The 10,924-nt window shown below is 38.2% G+C and overlaps 1 protein-coding gene across 9 annotated transcripts in view; it reads left to right on the forward strand.

Moving 5' to 3' along the window:
• The window catches only part of tjp1b (tight junction protein 1b), a 62,245-nt gene that overhangs the window by 21,760 nt on the left and 29,561 nt on the right, over nucleotides 1-10,924 (forward strand). The window contains exon 1 of one of the 9 annotated variants that reach the window (XM_020621570.1): nucleotides 7,070-7,447. The exons of the other annotated variants lie outside the window; for them this stretch is intronic. The gene's annotated coding sequence lies outside the window, so the exon portion shown is untranslated. Of the gene's footprint in view, nucleotides 1-7,069; nucleotides 7,448-10,924 lie in introns of those variants that run through there. 9 annotated transcript variants of the gene reach the window in all.

The raw sequence follows: 10,924 nt of genomic DNA on the forward strand, positions 1-10,924 counted from the left end.
GGATCAAAATATTCTTTTGTTCATATAGCAGCAGGAGTCCTTGGTTGTCAGTGGAAGAAAATGACTGATGCTTCTGAATTTCTTATATAATTTTATCATGTTATTACCCCTGTTTGAGTGCTTGAGTGTGGGGTCAAGTGAAGGACAACCAGCAGGATGATGTAATGTTCATAGGACTCAAGATGGTGGCTATGGTGGGGTAGTCAAGCATGAAGAATGAAATGCTTGGAAGGTTGTCCTAAGACAACTTAATCAATCACAGGGTTGATGCTCACAGTTGTGCATGCACTGTAGATTATCTTGTATGCTGACTGGCTATCATGAGATGAGCACACACTGTTTTCCTTGAGGAGATATTTGAATTTATCTACTGCAACTAAAATGAGATTTTTAGGCAGCAAATATGCTCAAGATATATTTATACTTATCTGCTCCTATTTTAAATTATAATGTGTGAAAGCTTACACACACCTTTGTTAACATTTTGAGAATTGTTTAAGAACTGTTATGAATTACTTATTAGGGCTGCTCATAACAAGTGTTTTTATTATCCATTAATCTAACAAATGCTTTCTTAATTAATTGATTAAATATTTTGTCTATAAAATATTAGAAAAAAATATTTAAAATGCCCATTAGAATTTCTTAAGGCCCAAGATGACATCTGTAAACTGCTCAGTTTGCCCAACTAACAGTCCAAAACCTAAAGATATTCAATTAATAATGATCTCAAAACAGGGAAAAAGAGAAAATACTCACATTTAAGAAACTGGTATCTACAGATGTTTGGCTTTTTTCAATGAAAAATTATTGTCAAAATAGCACTGATTATTTTTATGTGGATCAATTAATCAACTAGTAATTGAGATTTATTGATTGTTATTAGCAGTACAGTGCCATAATTTAGACATAATCTGTTCTGATTTAAATTATAGGTTAAATCAGGCAATGTGCAGTGTAAAGTATAAAAGTCTGTTATTGGTATCAAATCAGAGAAAACTGGTTGAACACGAGATTTTTTTTATGACAAACACATCAGAGCAGCATTTATGGTCAATGAAAAACAGATCTAAAAAAAACAACCTCATATCATATTACAGAAGGCCTCATTTCCTAAGTCATACCAAAATGTTTATGTTGTGCTGGAGAATGAGTGAAACAAACTCATTTTGTGCATTTATTTGTGTGTGTATCTGCTGCGTCCATGATATGTGTGTGTGTCACGCAGCCTGCCGGACATGTAAGATGTGAGCTTATGCCCAGGGAGGCACCATATGCTGTTTTAGACTCAGGAATGTCCCATCATAGCAGAGCCATGTGTGAACAACCCCTAGTCTTTCTTGTGCACTCCATCCAACAAATCAAGTGTGCATCATCAACTAGTGGGGGTTGAAATGAAACAGATGAATTGTCCTCATGCTTGTTGTTACACCGCCATATATAATTCTTTCTTCTGGCAAGGCTTGACACGTTCAGACATGACAAAGATAAATTGTGTTCATCTGAAGTCCTGCAGAGGGCAGAATTTTACTACCTAACATGCAGGAACACAGTGAACCATCCATGTTTGCATATCTGACGGGAGTGAGAAAGGCTGGGTGTGCACTAGGATACTGGGTTTGAATGGACGATAGAAATACTGTAGTGTTTGCTAAACAGTAGGCAGTGCAGCCATTAGACTAGGAAGAGTTGTTCATGTGGCTGGGAAAGCCAAGCAGGCGAATGTGCAGTTTAACCCCCCACTGGGAGCAACTTTGCACTGTTTGTTCTGTTAAAAGTCATTTGAGTTTGATTTTTTTTTCCTTGTTGGATTTATTAATGAGTCAAACTATGATGAAATTAATTTCCAGTTGAACTAAGAGGTGGAGATTTATACTATTGTTTGGCTTCTTTCTGCAGTGCGATAAACTGCCACAGAATGATTTCTCTCCCCCTTTTTTCACTGTCTCTGTTTCCCCCATTGCCTGCCCTTCACAATACCCCTTGGTCTGGCCTGAAGGGAACACCTGATCCCAAACCACCAAGGCCTCTAATTGCTTTACTTTCATCCTGAACAAGGTTTCTCTCTTGAGAAAAAGCAATGAATAGACAACCTCTTATGAATCTAAACTAATTTAAATGCCTGGTTGATGGGGGACAAACATTACAGCCTTTTCATTAATCATTTACCTGTTAGTTCAGATCACAGATAACATGGTGAAGTCATTCCACTCCTATTGTAATAGTGTTTTATAGCATGTGTTTTGTTTAGACATGTGAATGCCCCTGGGTTTATATGATAGGGGCCTCAGAGTATTTATGATTAATTAACATAGATACTTAATTATCAGTAATTATTGCCATTTCCAGCTGTCTGTCAAATCTCAGTTGGGTTGATCAGGATTCTTCTGCTTTAAAAGCTTTCATTCCCCTGAGAAATTCATCTTCAAGGTTAGCAAAATAATTCAGCTCCCATTTAGCTGCTAAAGCCCGCTCTGTCGAAGAAGTTACCTAAAGCTAACAATCCAACACCATAAAAATACTCTGTTACAAGTAAAAGTCCTGCATTCAAAATGTTAAGTAAAAGTACAAAGGTTTTAGCATCAAAACATATTACTAAAAGTAAAAGTACTCATTATGCAGAATGACACATTTAACATCATATTATTGGATTATAATGACTGATGCATTATTGTGTACATCACATTTAATATTGCGGCTGGTACAGGGGCAGCTAGTTTTAACCATCTTATATACATTTAATTTGAATTACTGCTTGGTAGCTTGTGAACTTCCCACCAGGGATCAATTAAGTCTTATAACTATGCTCTTTTTGTATTAATTTGGTTCTGAAAAGTAGCTGCAGTAGTAACAAAAGTTCTAAAATAAATATAGTGGAGTAAAAAGTACAATGTTTGCCTCTCAAGTGTACAGTAGTGATGTTAAAGTATGAAGTAGAGAGAGTACAGTTGCTTCAAAATTGTACTTAAGTACAGAACTTGAGTTGTACTTAGTTACTTTCCACCAGTGCCATCATGTACATTATCTGATTGGAGCTGTTTATCTTTATTAATATTTGTGTTTCCTTCCTAGGATAAACGTTTTTACGTGATTGCTTCTTTGCTACTGATGCCATAGTTTGATCCAGAGAGGATTTGGATGTGAGGTCATTTCATGTCACCTGATATGTCTGAGCTCTCAGCTGTTGGTGGGAAAAATGAAATAAAGATTATAGGCTGGTTTGGGGAATCTTGAAAAATATTCATTTCTCCCTTGTACATGGGTTCTGATTTTAGCTCCTACATTTATGAATCAAATTTGTACTTTGTCAGTCACTTCCCGTGTGTCAGATGATGTTTGTGTGTCCTTATTTACTGGCTATAGCTCAGCACCTGTATGTCACTTTGCATTGCATTTTGCATTTCCACCACCGCCAGTGCAACACAGATATAAGCATGCGTCTTCTGTCAGCCAGTTAACAATACATTTGGCATTTTAAAAAATGAACTTCATTAAATCCATTCAAACTAAAAGGAAGCAAACCAGAAAGGAGTAAATTAGTCAAATGCAAAATCTGTTGTTTAATTGCTTTAGTTGGCTTTTTCATAAAAGCTGAGCACACAACAGCCCAAAGAGCAAAGCCAGCTGGATCATTCTCATTAAAATTAATATTTGCATTCTAATGCAGAATCTAAATATTATACTCAAGATGAATGATGAGATGTTTCTTCCTTTCTGGGCCAGGTGTTACAGTCACATTCAGTTGCTAAAAAGTTGGACAGAGTTCAAGCGGCTGCAGCCAAACTGTCTCCTGTAGGTTTCATTTTATTGCTGTGCATCCTCAACTCTGCTGCACTGAGGTCGTACTTCATTCTTTTATATTAAACCTTTTGGAAAAGTATTATCTTTTATTGCTAACTTTACAAGACATTTCAGGGTTGCTAGATCATAGACCCCGTCGCTTCCTTCAGCTCTGACTGTGCTGGTCTACATAAATTTGTGGCATTATGAGACCTTGTGCAACGAATTTCTGTCCTGAATTAATGAGTTGGCTGCCAACATGGTGTGCTGCTTTCCCATGTTAGAGGTCAGTGATACTGATAGAGGACAACACAAAAATCAAGCCTCTCTACAGTAGCCAGCTCAGTTCATTATGGGATTACACTGATGTACTCCAATATGTAAAACCAAAGAGATTATAACAAGATAAGAAGCAGTTTTCAGTATCATCTCTGAGGTTTGGCAACATGGTGTCATGTAGCATCTTTTCTCTCACACCACTATAGGACAAATGCATCTATTTTCCTCTGCAGTGCTATGTTTAACATCTGTCATGTCATTCAATAGCTGCGGTCATTAAAGCTCATAGATAGCCATGCCAACCTTTGCTTAGTTGGCTGATTTCCTGACCTGAACAATGAGAGGTGACTCGCTCACCATCAGGGGCTGTGAACTCTAAAAGCCAACCTGCTGTGAAATTCTAATTTGCCTTTTCGCTCATGTGAATTGTTCCTGCAGTCACACTCTGGTTTGGATCCGGTCTGTGTGTGTCTAAATGTGAGAGAGGGGCTGCATAATTCTGTTGCACAGCATGTGAAACTCCCTCTGTGCTGTTGGAGCCAGTGATGCAAACACTGTCACAGCATTAACAGAGGGTATGTCAAGGACTTCAACAGGGATACATTAAAGAGCCCATGGCATGCTTTTCTGTGTGAGAAGTTACTATGTCTGCATTATGCCAGTTAAAATATGGGGTTTCTCAATTACCTGCTTTGTTTAGAGTGTTATAAATCTCTTTTCATCAGTACATATACAGTACAATTACTTAACTATGGAGAAGAAATTCAAATGAATAAAGCTGTTGTGGTTTGCCATGCTGTCCACTTTCATACTGTGGCTTCAACGTGTCAGGTAGGATTTGAAGTAATGTCATTGTCGAAAATGTAACGTATTTGTCAGTGTTTTTTGTTTCCCCGCTGAGATATGTTTCCCCTGTTCAAAACTTGGTTTCATGTAGCGCCGCCCCCTCAGTGGTTGTGGTTAGGATAATGTTAGAATTCATAATGTTAAGGGAAACACATCTCAATGGGGAAACAGATTTTGACACAAAACCGGCAATAGGAGTTGTGCACATTCACAAACTATCCTTGTTTTTAGAAGGAGGCTCTCTGGTTTTATCATTCTGAAATGCAGACTATTTGGAGTTATGATGGGTGCAAAGCAAATCTAGAGGTATCCAAATTAAACATTAAATGGGTGTAAATAAGCATGTCATGGGTACTTTAAGCAGCATAAGTTCACATCAAAGCCACTTCAGTCACAGATTTAAAATTGAAGTTCATGCATAACATGAGGTTCTGATAGCTTGATGATACTTGTCTTCTTCAATACATTAGCCAGTTTTCATACTATAATTCATGATAACTATTGATGACAATTGCTATCATCTGACCATCATTCATGCTCAGTGACAAATACTATTCTGACATATTGCCAAAGGCTTCCCTGTTATTGCTCAGTGAAACCGTAGAAGTGCAGGTCACAGATACGTTTACTGGCTTCTTTGGCATCTCCATTGAAACATATCCTGCTGTTCATCATATTTCTTCCCCACAGGATATGACTGCTCTTGTTTATCTAATTCTTATGACCTTGATCAACATCCCCCCCCCAATGGAATATATGGCAAGTTTCCCTACGTCAGCAACATTGCAGGGCCTCTGTGCTCCTCCAGCATTACATTCAGCTCCACTCTACTCCTGCGCTCATTAGTCCCAGAGGTAGAGGTGACAAGAACGGTCACACAATCTCAGAATGATAAAATGCTCAACACAAGGTGCTGCAGAAAATCTGATACTTCTGGAAAAGGTAACAGAAAAACTAAACTATATGCAATACAGTCTTAAAAGTGGAGTTTGGTGCATTGCACAATTTACATTGTACTGTATATTGATTATTATACCCCGTGGGAAAAAATATTGAGCATCGTGACTGTAGGGTGGATTTTAAATAGCTTTATGCAGAAGGTCACTGATACTTAAGTAGCCTACCTCTGCTTTCCCTATATAGAATTTGTTTGCTGTAGATAAAAGTGATATACTGTAGATCTCTTTTGCTTTGAAAATGTACAATGTAAAATGTTCTTCACATTAAGCACCTCCAGTCTTCATCCTGCAAAGCAAAGTTATCATTGAAATAAATGTTGATTATATACACACACACACATTCACTATAGGTAATATACAACTGGATGTGTAATTCTAAGTACATAGGCATTAATAATAGGATATGACTGGCTGTTAAATGTTTACATAACAGGTGTAAAAAAATCCTATTTGTTGTAGGCTTTGTAAAAGGATATATTGATTTGAATACTATAAAGCAGGTACTGCCTAACACTTTGATGAATATACATAATCATAGCTAAAATTATAATATAAAGAACAAATGTAAATACCTCTCTCTTAAGAGACTTGTGGACAATGTAGCTGAGCAATGCAAACATAGCTGTCACATCTTTACAAGGATTTATTGTCAGTTTGATCAGGGTGCTTCAAAACTCTTCAGAGATAAAAGGCAGCACATAAAGCTTGCAATGCTTTGTATGCACAATGGTTTGTTAGAGCAACTGCAGTCCACTGTACCTGTAGACATCTACCTACTGCTGGTGCAATAGGGAAATCATGGTACTTAGAAAAGGAAGTTTTGTAGATCATGCAAATCAGGGGCAGTAATGCAAACCATTTTGAGATTAAGCTAAAAAAATGATATTCACTTGTTTTCTGATCAACCTGTCAACACTAAAAAAGCAACAGGGTATACCTGTTTTTGTAAAGGATTCAAAGTAGTCATCAGTCCATAAATAAAAAATAGACGGATCAAATTATTTTGGAAAATTACACTGTTGACTGATGTTGAAAATTAACATTCTGCAGCTAAAATACCAACACTGTACGCCTATAATAGGCCTATTCGTGTGGCTATTGTAACTTTTCTGTGATAACCTTGCACTAAACATTTGGAATATTTGTACAATTTGTATTTTTCGTCAAAAATGTTTCCTATTTAATCGATGGATTCGAAATACATGACCGGTTGACAGCACTCATCCCTCCATGCTAGATTTGCTATATTTGCCAAGAGCTGAGAAAGCTTCTTCTGTTATTCTCATTTTCATCCATTGTGTATTCTTATGCTGGAATGGCGCTTGAAGCTGCTGCGGACGGCATCTGTATCCTTACTATCCCCCCGCGGACAAACAAGAATGGTTTCTTCCAGGCGAACCTGTCACTGTCACCGCGGCGGTGAAGGCAGTCGAAGTGTGAGAGCAGAGGAGGAGGAAGGCTTCATCCACTGCCATTGCGGTGCGGCGGCTGCTGCTGCTCTGGATTCACACCGGGAAGACCTTTCTATTCCTTTTCTGTAGGATTTTCACAAGTGCACCGTGAGGATCGCTGCGTTTGCGAAGGTGAATGGAATTCTTGGTTTATCCGTGAGTACGTTGCTTAGGACAGTATTTTTCGCTGTAGCTGCAGGAGCTGACTGGTGTGGTTCCCCTGCGGGGTGGAAGCGAGCGATAACGGTGCAAGTCGAGGTAACTTCTGCTACCTCCTAGCTAGCAAACTGCATCTACTTGCTATGCTAAGTAGTTAACCTGGCCAGTTTCCCAACATGCTAGCCTTATTTTCTAACTGAAACTGCCCTATTTTGAGTGGAGTTTGCATAAGTGGCAATATTGAGTCACAAAATGCCTTGCGGTCGAGCTGTCATCGGGCGGACTAGCTATTCCCACGTCAAAGTGCGCGGAGCGTCCAGGTAACGTGAGCTAGGATGAGCTAGCCTGCTGGAACAAAATGTCGGCCAGCTAGGGGTTGATTTGACCAAGAGGGTATAGAGGGGGCACAAGATTTACTAAGTGTCAGACTGCAAGAGGGAGTGCGGGAGTGATAACGTGAGGTCAGCTGCTATAAATATGACCTCGATTTTCTAAATTAAAGAGAAGGTCATGCGGTGGCTCGCCTATTGGTAGTCCGTTACTAAACCCAAAGTGGGTATTTGCTCAGGCTAGGTAGCAGTTGGCTAATGTTAGCCTGTTAGCTGGCTTTAGTTTGGTGACACTGAATTACCTGCCCACTACTCCCGGTCTGAGTACAGTAGCTACAGTTTAACCAGTTGTCATATTAATACACTGTCATGTCAGCTGTGTGTGGGGGCATTGCTGTGTGCAATGTTTGGCTTGGGTCATTCAAGCTAGCTCGGTATTTTCATTTCCATAACAACAGCTGCTAACAAAAACTAAAAGCACCTGTCGTCACCGGTTGGCTATTGGAAACGCTTTTAATATTGTTACCGTTTTTTGTCATTTAACCTTTCCTGTATAACAGTCATAGCCACAGCTAATATATGAATAGATGATGGTCACTGGTCACTCTGGTTTATCTCGTCAACAAAATTATAGCATTAAGCATATTTTGTCAAGTTTAAAAGTAGCGCTAAATGTTATGGGGAATTGTGGTTATCACAGTATCCGACTTGAATTTGTTTACCATCTTTTAAAAGCTCTTGAAGAGCTAGTCATACAGTTTACTGTTTAGTTTGGCTTCTGTGGGAAATAAGCAATAAAAGCTTCTGCATGGTTGGTCAAGCGGTAGAAAATGAATGAATGAATGGTTGGTCAACATACCCCTCAACTTTGGTTTAGGTTGCGTACAGTATTGTGTGAAAGCATCACTCATAATGGCTAAAATATTAGGTGTTAAATATGTGTTTAATGTTGTCATTATGGCCCAGCTCTATATTCAGGCACTATTTGTTATTTTTAAAATTATTATTATTATTTTATGAATAATACAGAGTAGATTGGTTGGTCTTGCCATACAATTTGGCTGACTGATTTGTTTTGGATGCATTTGTTTTCATTCAGCTAACAGGTTTTGAAATTAAGGAAACTACTCTTTAAAGCAGGCAGTGTGTTATCACAGATTAACTATATTATATACTTAATTTATGTCTTGCAGTTGAAGTATGCTGATTTGTTGGACTCCCCTGAGCTTGGGTCTGTGATTAAAATTCTGTCACCACTGGCCTAATGAGGATAATGGTATATGAAATGGCAGCTGTGTGGGGCAACAAATTTGTCTTATCAAGTAGGGGGAGGCACAATACAAATGAAAGCCATTAGTGGTTTCAGTGCACAGTTAAACTCACCGTTTTTTATTTTCTGAATGAATGACATGGCAGGGCTGTGCACGGGATGTTTATGGCAACATGTTGCCTGAGAAGAATATCTAGCTGTTGAAGGGCAGCCATACATACTAACCTGTAAATCATGTTGCCAGAACCTGTCAACAGCTGTCATCTGAGTCATTGTGGTTTTGGAAAGACAAATGTATCTCCTATTTGCCTACTTAAGGTAAATCTGACTGTGTGCAATAAGTGGTATATTCAGTTTCTGATTAGAACCAAAGAACATACTGTACCTTTGTGATGACTGACATACTAATGAGACTGAATTTCTGCATTTGTATGATGTGACCACACTACTGTACTTGGGGAAACAAAACCTTGATTTTTAAACCTTAGGTTTGCATGTAAGTGAGATTGTGTCAATTGAGTGTGACTTAAGAATGAGATTGACTCTTTTTATGACAAACCCAATTTCATTTCATCCTCCTTGAACTCATAGATCTGTTTTCTGTTAATGTGCTGTGTTGCAGCCCAGTTTAATCACTTCTTCCTCTTTATATCTACTCAGATGTTACTCTGCATGTTTAGTATGGCTCTGTTAGCTCAAGATGAATTATAATGTAGCTAGTACAAAACTCATACATCTCAGAATTTAGTTTGTGATTCTGTATCTGTGGACAACATATAATTCAGAAGTAGACTGTGCTCACAGGCTTCATAAATGACATTTTGTGGGTCAGGCTTTACATGATTGCTGAACCTTTCTCATTCTTTACATATTTTATACTACATTGATTTTAGGTTACTTTTTAGAGATAATGTGAGTTGATGGGAAGCTCATTGGAGCCTTGGCTCTGTTACATGGCCAAGCTCAGACTTCTTAGCAGTTGCCTCTTAAAAATATATTTCAATAGCACTGTAAGTCTGTGTTGACAAGTGGCATGTTTACACTATGGTTAAGCCTCCAGTTATATAGACATTTGCTTGTATAATTTAGGTCCATCATAAATCCCTGTTTGAAAGGAATGTGCAATTACCAGGATAGAGGTTTGAAAAATCTCATTATCAGTCACAATTCAGCATTAACCTCCTTTTTCCTATAGTGCAGAAACATCCCTTATCATTACAGTTTTTCATGGGCTCTGTTGTCCTCTTTTCAATCACTGTGACAGAGAGGAGGCGGGGCGCAGGTCAAGTGGCTCAGCTTATCAGCACATTCCTGTCCTCTTGTGTGCTCTGTGTGGAGCAGTGATAACACCCAGGACTGATTAAGTTCAGGAGGTGATTTCCTGGTCCATGTGTTTAGGACTATGGCTGCACGATATTGGAAAAACATGCGATACAGGTGTTGAATATTGCGATATTGATATTATTGCGATATTTAATATTCCCCTGAAGAAATGGTATTTTCATTATCTAATCGAAGAAATACACTTTAATGTGGCAAAATACGCAGGCTATATGTATTCTGATCGAATTAATTGTAATTCAGGCTAACTATTATGTGGTGCGAACAAACTTCACAAATACTACTGCATACCTGTTGTAACAAAAAATAAAAAGGCATTACTCTCAATCATTTTATTCACATGTAACCATGTGTACAACATGTAATTGCCAAGAGCATCTGAACCAAGAGCTTTAACAGCTTTGAAACAAAACATTGCCTTGCTTGCCTGGTTTTCTATACATATTAAATAAATAAATAAAAATATTATAAAATCTTAGAAAACATAAAGTGCCCAGACTGTAAGTAAAT

This window comes from Monopterus albus, unplaced genomic scaffold (genome assembly GCF_001952655.1).
Source record: "Monopterus albus unplaced genomic scaffold, M_albus_1.0 scaffold7.1, whole genome shotgun sequence".
In the NCBI taxonomy this organism is placed as follows: Eukaryota; Metazoa; Chordata; class Actinopteri; order Synbranchiformes; family Synbranchidae; genus Monopterus; species Monopterus albus.